An 11,485-nucleotide genomic window follows, 5' to 3' on the forward strand; every position below is an offset into this window, starting at 1 on the left:
GTCAAATACGCCGAATTTAAAATGCAGAGTTTAATTGTATGTTTAATAAGGAATATGCTATTTGCACCTGTATGTCAAATACGCCGAATTTAAAATGTTTAAGCACGTCTAAAGTATGCACATGACATGTGCACCTATGTGCAGTGAATATGCCACTGTCTCTGACTTGTCTTATCACTATACTGCCTTATTGCTTGTTGTGTCTCTTGTTGTTTTTGCACTCATATGCCCTGTTATATTTGTACTATGTTGTAAACGGAGTCCACAGCACAAGAATTTCACACGTGATACTTGTACCATGGAGTGACAATAAAAATCTTGAATCTTGAATCTTGAATCTTCTTTGCTCCTCTCTACGGCTGTGCAGCAATCTCTGACACAGGGGACGACTGTTGCCAAGAGACGTATTCTGAAGGAGTGGAAGTCCCACTCTCCACCGTCTTTTCAGCTGTGGCTGCCGGACATGATTTCAGTTGTGCGTATGGGGAGACAGGTTCCTGAGGACCAACTCAATTAGGAAGTTCTCAACTATTTGGGACCCGTTCCTGGCCTACTTTGACCAGGTTAGAAACGACAAATAACTCACCCAGCTGATTGGATGGACTCCTTGCACGGGATTTTATGTATTGTACGGCATCTCTTACAAGCACTTGGGCACCTTATGATGCGGCTGGTAGCACCATATTGTGTGTGTGTGTGTGTGTGTGTGTGTTGCTTTTGTTTGTTCTGAAAATTTAAAAATAAAATATTGGAAAAAAGAACGATACAACTTTGTCGGATTTTCAAAATAAAACGATTCTGCACAAGTCTAAAACACTCGGAAGCAATTGAAAACATTTTCTTTTTGTATTTTCCTGTCTTTCTGTGTGTGCCTGATGAGGGGGGAGAGATTGACACAGCACGCTGTGGCACAAGAGCAGGCCCGGGTCTTTACGAAAGCACATGGCTTAGGAGAGAAAAAAAAGATGCTACAAATTTCCAGGTGCACCGGTGCGCCCTATTAGGCGCACTGGCAGGTGGGAAGATTAAGGTGGGAAAATGCGCACTCTGGAGCCCTAACTGTGTGTGCTGTATAGGGACATGGGGCTCTATTTTCCCACAGGCCTTAGGCGCAGAAACTGGCCTTAAACGCAAAAAAACGCACCTTGCGCCTGCCTCGGGAAGATAGCAACATGGTTTTAGACGACGAAATGCGCTGTAGGCTAAACAGGCGTGTCGCAGTGGCAGAATAGGCCAGAATGGGCGTTTCGGCCTTAAATACCGGCCTAATGATATTTTCCCTCCTGGCGTTAATTTAGCGCTTTGCGCTTTTGAAAACCAGGCCTTATTCATAGCGCCGCGGATATTCCAGGCACAGCTGCTCTGCTCTGTGCCTCTGCTCTGCTGATCTCTCTCTCTCTCTCACTCCCTCGTTCAGACAGGGACGCACAAGTCAGATAAAAAGGTGTTGTACCGTACATAGTATAACAACATGACAGTTTTTTATAACATGACAGTTTTGAGCCCGTGACATTCAGAGGATGTTGCATCATCCTACCTGTGCAGTGGGGGACAATAAAAGGCGAGAGAAAACGAGATCATTCTGCCCACATAAATGTTCACTGCCTGGCTTCCAAAGCCACAAATGTGAAATCTCCCAGCATGCATTGGGCTAATCCATTTCGCTAATAAATAGCAACCAAATGAGCCGAAATAGATAGAAAGGTAGATCTAAATAATGTCTAATGTTAACACAACCTGCAATTGTAGAACATTTCAATATTGGACCAAATAAAACATCGAAATGAAAACACAACCCTATGTGAAACATATATGTCATATTGGGGCTATATATATCCCTTGCAGATTTAACGTGATTTAGATGAGTGACAGTGTAACGCGGTTCTACTGTCATGTCCTGCTGTGATGTCCGCTCCAATAAATTGGCCCTACTTCACATTTTAGTTTTACAATAAAAACACATTTATGCAATGACTTTACATAATGTAGGCTATATTTATGTGCATCATCCTACCTGTGCAGCAGGGGAGAAGAAAAGGTAGCAAAACAATATCATTCTGGACAAACTTTCACCAATCTAATCTCATCATAGGGATAGGCTATATTTTTCTAGCTGATGCGTTTAGAACATTATTTTCACTTTGATCTTTTTATTTATTTATTTTTTTCCCCCCGATTTTTTATCCCATTTTTATCCCCCATTAGTGCTCATTTGATTTCTCTGTCCTGGTTGCTACTCCATCCTCTGCCGATCTGGGGAGAGCCGAGACTGGCTCCATGCTTCCTCCGAGACATGGGCAGTCAGCCAGCCGCTTCTTTTCACCTGACAGAGGAAGCTTCACCGGTAGGACATAGCACGTGTACGGCAACCATTTTAGGGCATCCTCGTCAGTCAGAGTATAGGCTATCGTTCCTCAGTCTAAAGCGTTGTCAGTTGTCATGTCTCCTATAGTAAACCGTCGAGTGTGCTCTGAAACACCTTCAGTCCTCACACGAAAACGCTGTCATTCCTCCTGCCTCACTAAAAACGTTGTCGATCCTCCTGCAGACTAGCTGTCAGACATCACTCAAACTAGCTGTCAGGCATCACTCCTCACGTCTCACACAAAAACGTTGTCGATCCTCCTGCAGACTAGTTGTCAGACATCACTCAAACTAGCTGTCAGGCATCACGCCTCACACAAAAACGTTGTCGATCGTCCTGCAGACTAGTTGTCAGACATCACTCAAACTAGCTGTCAGGCATCACTCCTCATGTCTCACACAAAAACGTTGTCGATCCTCCTGCAGACTAGTTGTCAGACATCACTCAAACTAGCTGTCAGGCATCACGCCTCACACAAAAACGTTGTCGATCGTCCTGCAGACTAGTTGTCAGACATCACTCAAACTAGCTGTCAGGCATCACTCCTCACGTCTCACACAAAAACGTTGTCGATCGTCCTGCAGACTAGTTGTCAGACATCACTCAAACTAGCTGTCAGGCATCACGCCTCACGTCTCACACAAAAACGTTGTCGATCGTCCTGCAGACTAGTTGTCAAGCATCACTCAAACTAGCTGTCAGGCATCACATTAAAACGCTGTCATTCGTTGTTTTTGGTTGTTCTTCCGTGTGGGGAAAGAATGCCTGTGAAGTTACCAACAATTTTTTACAACTTCACTTCCGGTTGAATGCTTTTGCCTTTCAAAAATAAAAGCACGCGTTTTTTTTTATATTTACAATAGATTAAAGTAGTAATCTATGAGACCCAATAGAATTAACATAGTAACACTAAGAGGAACATCTAGTTTAATTGACAATAGACTATATATATATTTAGATATATATATTTATATTTCTTGAAATTCTTTCAACACAAAGACCGGAAGGCTAAATTTGGACACATGTAAATTAAACATAAAAAGTTAAATGGCTTTAAGGTAGATTCCTAGGATACTTCTTTATTGAATGGGAAAGCTTATTTAATTATTTAATGGTAAACTGTTGTTCCATCAGGCATAAGATATCCAAACAATGTAGGGTGTGTGCAGAAAACATTTGACTTCTCCAATAGCCTTGGTTATGGCCTCTTGGAAGACATATATATATGACATATATATATGAATCTATGGGTAGGATAGATTACTACTTTAATCTATTGTAAATGTTAAAAAAAACACGTGCTTTTATTTTGAAAGGCAAAAGCATTCAACCGGAAGTGAAGTTGTTAAAAATTGTTGCTAACTTCACAGGCATTCTTTCCCCACACGGAAGAACAACCAAAAACAACGAATGACAGCGTTTTCATGTGATGCCTGACAGCTAGTTTGAGTGATGCTTGACAACTAGTCTGCAGGACGATCGACAACGTTTTTGTGTGAGACGTGAGGCGTGATGCCTGACAGCTAGTTTGAGTGATGTCTGACAACTAGTCTGCAGGAGGATCCACAACGTTTTTGTGTGAGACATGAGGCGTGATGCCTGACAGCTAGTTTGAGTGATGTCTGACAACTAGTCTGCAGGACGATCGACAACGTTTTTGTGTGAGACGTGAGGTGTGATGCCTGACAGCTAGTTTGAGTGATGTCTGACAACTAGTCTGCAGGACGATCGACAACGTTTTTGTGTGAGGCGTGATGCCTGACAGCTAGTTTGAGTGATGTCTGACAACTAGTCTGCAGGAGGATCGACAACGTTTTTGTGTGAGACGTGAGGAGTGATGCCTGACAGCTAGTTTGAGTGATGTCTGACAGCTAGTCTGCAGGAGGATTGACAACGTTTTTAGTGAGGCAGGAGGAATGACAGCGTTTTCGTGTCAGGACTGAAGGTGTTTCAGAGCACACTCGACGGTTTACTATAGGAGACATGACAACTGACAACGCTTTAGACTGAGGAACGATAGCCTATACTCTGACTGACGAGGATGCCCTAAAATGGTTGCCGTACACGTGGGAGGTTCACGCTATTCCAACCAGTTCCCCTCCCTCTGAACAGGCGCCCTTAACGACCAGAGGAGGAACCACATTAGCAACCAGGATATTGCATGTTTTTGTGAAGGGGGTTCCTATATGAAGGAAACCCCCGGGAGGCACGGGGAGAACATGCAAACTCCACACAGAAAGGCCCTTTTTGACGACCCCACCCGGGCGGTGGGCACTCGAGGACATGCGGACGGGCACGCATTCCTTCAGCGTTCACATCGTCCCAGGTGGGAATCGAACCCACGACCTTCGAGCTGTGAGGCGATAGTGCTTACCACTGCCCCACCGTACCTCCTTTCACTTTGATCTTGCTATAGTGTAGTGTATTTACATGCTTGCATTATTTAAACTGCAGTTAGATTGGTTTGAGAATAATATGGAATAATAGCCTATGGAGACAGACAGAGAGGATAAAAGGGAGGGGGGGAGATCAGAGCCCTCGGCTTTTCTGAAGCCGGACTGGATCGCTCCGTGGAATTGGAGCTGAAAAGTGAAGCATGTGATTTGTTTAGTGCACTTCTCCAATGAGCAGATAGTGCATAATTTTACGCTTAAAAGGCGTGGTTATAATGCTTAAGGCCGCGTGTAGCGCCGACACCAAGCTATCGAGTGCGCTGGTCCACACCCACTAATCTGGGCTGCGCCTGGCACTAAGCGCAGTTTATAGGCCGATGCAACGATAGAGCCCATGGTATCAAACTAAATTTGTAAATACCGGCGCATCACTAAGCTCTAACATTAATGGTTATCTTATCGGTACTGGAGAAATTATGAAAACATATTTCCTATTTATAATTGCTACATACATTATCTCGCACATTTTCTCTCACCAACTCCATATGATAGATTTTCTCGGTATTTCTGAACGAGAAAATAAATCATCTCTTGTCTGTTTCGTCATCTAGCAGCCTAGCGCCCACACACGTAGTTAACAAAATTATGCGAAGATGGTAAATGATTAAGAGTAAACATTATCCAGCTGATTGGGTGTGTTAATCATAAATCCAATCTGAAATGAATCGTCAGAGCATCATTTCAGCTGTCCTTCAGAAATTCAGTTTTACTTTCAGAGCGGGGGGGGGGGGATTTAGTGATTTGAGGGCGAGTGGAGCAGGCACTGGGGGGTGGGTGCTAGGCCTGCACGATCGGAGGAAAATCTGCGATGTGCGATAACATTGTTCAATATAGCGATGACGATACGACTTGTGATAAACTAATATTAAAGTACCGGTATGCATTTTACCTATACAGTTCCTATGTCTTTCTGCTTTAATAATGCTAACATAGACCCCAAACATAGTCTATGCCCACTGAATAAAGAAATGAAATACACACTGACTCGCACTGTTGCAAGGGAAAGCTGGATTTACAACACCATACAAAATGATCAGATGCTGAGTGGGACCACCAATCCACTTTTTTCACTTCCAAAGATTTGGGCAATTAAAGATTTTTTTTTAAATATAGGCTACCTTGCAAAAAGCAGACAAAATTAAGAAAATATACAAGGCAAAGAAGGATACTATTATACATGGGCAAATTACGGCCAGCTGTGGGGCCGTGGAATTGCACCAAAAAAAGAAAAAGAAAAAAAAATCAATTCCGATCCGTGAATTAGTGCCAAATCGGCACCTGATATCGATATTGGATCGGCCCCATCCCTAAAAACCACTTTTGTTATTCATTGCGTTTCAGGCAGTCTTTGCGATGTGTTTATTGCGCATGTTCATATTGCGATGACGATGAAAATACGATTAATTGTGCAGCCCTAGTGGGTACCCACCTGTTTGAAATGAGGCAGAGTTTACTCACCTATTTTCAGATCAACTCTATCAATGAGGGGAAACAAGGTGGGTAAACTACTCACCTTTGATAGTTTACCCACCTCTATATTTACGACTACACCACTGTTTATATCCTTTTTCTAACTGAATGTTGCTATTGGCAGTGTAGATTTGAATTCTTATATAATGCTGGATATTTTAATGAATAGAAACACACCCAAAGATTTTCCAACTTTTTTTGTTAAAGCTGCAGTTACAATTAACCCAATCTGGGAACCCATCGGTTAAACAAAAACAAAAAAAAAAGAAATCTCTAACCTCTGGGGGCAGCCCCATTTCAATGTGGTGCAACAGGAACTCAAGAGTCGGGGTCGGCAGCGGAAGAAAATCCCTTTCTGCTCCCTGCAAGCTCTGCCATTGGCACGCAGAGCAGCACACAACACTGACCCAGACAGACCCAGGCAGCAGGACAGGGTTGGCAAACGCAAGCCAGAATATCCGATGCCCACCAGCAGCAAATCAAGAAAGCAAAGAAGCTGCAACCAGCAGCTCACGCAGGGGCCAGCGCTGCTGGTTGCAGCTAAAAATATTATTCTGCCAAACAAAATTCCCTGGCCTTCACTGTTTTATTGAAGGAAATTATTTTTGAGGTGTGACTACATCAGAAAATTAGCTTCAGAGTCAGTGATGTGTTTGAAATGTTTAATTTCACAAAAGGGCCATTATCTCAGCTTCTAGAAAAAAACTGCTCTTTTTTGTTAAATCAAGCTATCTTCTCCGGCTGATAACTAAAGAACGGAAAATGATATCAATAAACCTGTTTTTGCTGATGATAGAAAAGAGTCTCATCGTTCTTTTTGCGTGTTCATTGTTTACATAGTAATATCACACAATATTCTGTGGGCCTCGAGAAATCACTGAAAAAAGCTCTGAAACTCTGGCACTGGGAGCGTCCGTTCTCCAAAAGTGGCTGGCACTCAATGAGTTAAAGTACCGGATTGATAAGCACTACCGATAAGAGTAGTAGTATCATTAATTCCTTAACGATACCATCCCTATGCTGTATCACACTGCAGCACTTAATTTTTCAATTGGGATATTCATTTTGTTGAGGAAAAAGGACTGTAACAGGATGGGTTAGGTTGAGAGCATGGAGTTGTACAGTTATCAAGCACACACACACAAAGTATTGAGTTATCCCCATTGGCAATGGCCTGGGCTTTTATTTGTAAAAAGGTAGAACCAAAATGAGTCTCAAAAAGGTAAACATAAAGTTGTTCCCACGGGAACTTGGCTTTAGCCCTATCCGGGCCGCTACCCGGCTTACCGGGTGGTCAACTCACAAGGTTAGGAGTTAGGTCTGGTTGTCCTCCCTTAGCTCTCTCTCTGAGCCTCTTTGCTCTGCTGCTTCCCCTCGCAATGAGTGTGTCCCTTCGCACTTAGTCTCCTCTGGGCCTAATCAGGTGGATGGGGAACATCTGGGCCCAATCAGGTAGTTGGGGACAGCTGGGTGAGTTTGGTCAGGTACACCATCCTCCTGAGACCACATGATGGAGCCAACGGGCGGGGACATAGCATCCCTCAATCACCATGCCCATCAGCCCCTTACATACCCCCCCCTTCAGTTTCTGCTTGGGGATGGGAACCGAGGTCCAGAGGGCGTCTCTCCGTGACAGGGCATCTGCGTTCCCATGCTTCGCTCCTGACCTGTGGGTGATAGAGAAATTAAATTCTTGTAAGGAGAGAAACCATCTACCCACTCTAGCATTGGTCTCTTTCTTCTTGGACATCCAAACCAGGGGTGCATGGTCAGTCACCAGGGAAAAATGTCTGCCCCACAGGTAATACCTGAGACGTTCCAGTGCCCACTTGATGGCCAGCCCCTCCTTCTCTACTGTAGCATATCTTTGTTCCCTTTGGTTCAGCTTCCTACTGATGTAAAGGACTGGATGTTCCTCACCATTTATCTCCTGAGATAGGACAGCTCCTAGTCCCACCTCCGAGGCATCCGTTTGGACCACCATCTCCCGTGTGAAGTCCGGGGTGACCAGAACGGGACGTGCACAGAGTGCCTCCCTGAGACCTCGGAATGCCTTCTCTGCCTCCGCAGTCCATTCCACCATCAGGGCTTTTTTTTTCTTAGTTAGATCTGTTAGGGGGGCAGCTATAGAAGAAAAGTTACGGATAAAACGGGAGTAATAAGAGGCAAGTCCCAGGAAGGTCTTTACCTGCCTCTTGGTTGCGGGTCGGGGCCACTCCTCGATAGCCTTGACCTTGCGCTCCTGTGGCTTCACATTTCCTCGACCGATGGTGAAGCCCAGGTATTCGGTCTCCTCCAAGCCCAGCTTGCACTTTTTCGGATTGGCTGTCAGGCCTGCCCTGCAGAGAGCCTCCAGAACTGCCTTCAGCCTGTACAAGTGTTCCTCCCACCCCCCACTGTGGATGATTACATCATCTAAATATGCCGCTGCATACTCACTATGGGGTTTCAGTACCTTGTCCATGAGCCTTTGGAAGGTGGCCGGGGCTCCGTGCAGGCCAAAGGGCAATACGGTGTACTGGTAAAGTCCTGTGGGGGTAGCAAACGCAGTTTTCTCCCTGGAGTCGGCTGCCAGGGGCACCTGCCAATATCCCTTAGTTAGGTCTAGGGTGCTGATGTACCGGGCCTCCCCCAAGCGGTCAATCAGCTCATCGACCCTGGGCATAGGATATGCATCAAACTCAGAGATTTCATTAAGTTTTCTAAAATCATTACAGAACCTTTTTGTGGCGTCCGGCTTTGGAACCAGGACGATTGGACTGGCCCATTCACTGTATGATTCCTCGATGACTCCCAGCTCCAGCATGTTCTGGACCTCCTCCTTTATTATGCTCCTCGTGGCCTGCGGGGTTCTGTAGGGCCGTATTTTGACCTTCTGTCCCGGTTCAGTCCGTATGTGGTGCTCCACCAGGCTGGTCCAGCCTGGTACACTGGAGAACACATCCGAGTTCTGCTGTACCAACTCCTTTATTTGCTGTAGCTGTCCTGGGGAGAGACCTGGTCCCAATGTCACTTTGGCCCCCTCACTGCCTGGAGAGGAGGAAGGAAGCACACAAGACAAAGCACAACCGGCCAACACATCTCTGGTATACCACTTTTTCAGCAGGTTGATATGGTAGATTTGGAGAGGTTTCCGGCGTCCCGGCTGCCGCACCTTGTAAGTAACGGGGCCTACCCTTTCAGCCACTTCATAAGGTCCGTGCCAGGAGGCCAGGAACTTGTGGTCCGTGGTGGGCACTAACACCAGCACTTTGTCCCCAACCTGGAACTCCCGTGGCTGTGCACCCCTGTTATAGACTCGCCTCTGAGCCTCCTGGGCTTGTGACATATGTTCTCTTACCAGGGGCCACAGTACTTTCATGCGGTCTTGCATCCTCTCCACATGTTCTACCAGGCTGCGGTGGGGGCTGGGTTGCTCCTCCCAGGCCTCTCTCGCCACATCGAGCAGGCCCCTTGGCTGTCTGCCGTACAGTAACTCAAACGGTGAGAATCCTGTGGATGCCTGTGGCACCTCTCTAATGGAAAACATGAGGTAAGGCAGCAACTGATCCCAGTCCTTGCCATCTTTATCTATCACTTTTCTGAGCATGGATTTCAGTGTTTTGTTGAACCTTTCTACTAGGCCATCCGTTTGTGGATGGTAGACAGACGTTCGGATTTGTTTTACCTTGAGGAGCCGGCACAGGTCCTTCATGATCTTTGACATGAATGGAGTCCCTTGGTCCGTGAGTATCTCTCTGGGCAGGCCCACTCGGCTGAACATTTGGAACAGCTCTCTTGCAATGCCTTTCGTTGTCATGTTCCTCAGGGGAATGGCTTCCGGATACCTGGTGGCATAGTCAAGAACAACAAGGATATACTGGTGCCCCCGGGCCGATTTCACCAGTGGCCCTACTAGGTCCATGGCAATTCTGTCAAACGGCACATCAATAATTGGCAGCGGTATCAGAGGATTTTTAAAGTGGGGTTTTGGCGCCTTCTTTTGGCACTCTGGGCAGGTGCGACAGTAATCGCTCACCGCTCTTACCACTCCGGGCCAATAGAACCGGCTCATTATGCGCTCTTTTGTCTTCTCCACTCCCAAGTGGGCCCCAAGGACATGGCTGTGGGCCAGGTGCAACACTGTGGACACATACGGTTTGGGTACAACTAACAAACATATTTTTTGGTTGTTCCTCTTCTGCGCATAATATAAGAGCTGATTCTTTATCAGGAAGTGGGGATATGTCAGGTTACTCACCCCTGGGGCCAGTCTCCCCTCAATCTCTTGCACATTGCTTCGGGCATGTGTCAGATTGGGGTCCTCCAACTGGGCGGTGCCAAACTGTCCTTTCATCTGGGGTAACAGCTGGGCACCCTGCTCAGCTTCCCCGGAACTCTGTTCCTCGGGAAAAACCACAAACGGGTTCTCCAATGCCTCGTTGGAGCTGGGTCCTGTGGGACTACTGTCCCTGTTCTCTGGAGCAGCACACACCAGCTTAGTGGTTTCTTCTTTTAGGGAAGGTACCTGGGAGACAGTCGGTTTCACTTTGAGTTTGTTAGACTTTGTATTACACAGATGTCTTCTTTCACTCACCGGTTTTTTCCTGTACAGCTTATCATAGAGGGGGCAGTCCCGGCCGACCAGCACAGGCACTGGGAGACGTGGAACCACTCCTACCTTGAGTTCACAGGAGCCCTGTGTTGTGGTGAGCTGAATTTTTCCCACCGGGTATTCCTTAGTGTCTCCATGTACGCAGGACACCGGTAACCTTTCACTAGGGTGCAGTTGGTCCAGGAGATGGGGTTGGATGAGTGAGACTGCACTACCCGAGTCCACCAGTGCTCCGGTATCCTTCCCATTGACTTTCACCGGCACCATGTGGGGAGGTGAACATTCAGAGACCCAGCAGGAGTCCAGCAGGTGGCAGGGCTTCCCTGGGCCTCCATCAGCCGAGGCTGCAGTGGGCATCGATTCGTCCCTGGTGGGGCAGTCCCAGGCCAGGTGACCCACCTCTCCACACTCAAAACACCTTCTCCGATCCCCAGGGACCTGGAAGCGTCTTCGTCTCCCCCCGTCATCTTCTCTCTCCTGTTCCTTTTTCCCCAGGGTCACCTTCTCCGCGACTTTCCTGGTTTTTGCAGCGTCGGGTCGCTCAGCTCTTCCCGCCTTCAGCATCTCCACTGTAACCTGGTGGCTTTCAACAAGAGTGACTAG

The 11,485-nt window shown here is 46.6% G+C and overlaps 1 protein-coding gene across 1 annotated transcript in view; it reads left to right on the forward strand.

The window, feature by feature from the left end:
* Window positions 1-11,485, forward strand: part of galnt10 (UDP-N-acetyl-alpha-D-galactosamine:polypeptide N-acetylgalactosaminyltransferase 10 (GalNAc-T10)) — a 538,666-nt gene that overhangs the window by 373,754 nt on the left and 153,427 nt on the right. The window lies entirely within an intron of this gene.

Source organism: Poromitra crassiceps (genome assembly GCF_964638095.1).
Source record: "Poromitra crassiceps genome assembly, chromosome: 1".
Lineage (NCBI taxonomy): Eukaryota > Metazoa > Chordata > Actinopteri > Beryciformes > Melamphaidae > Poromitra > Poromitra crassiceps.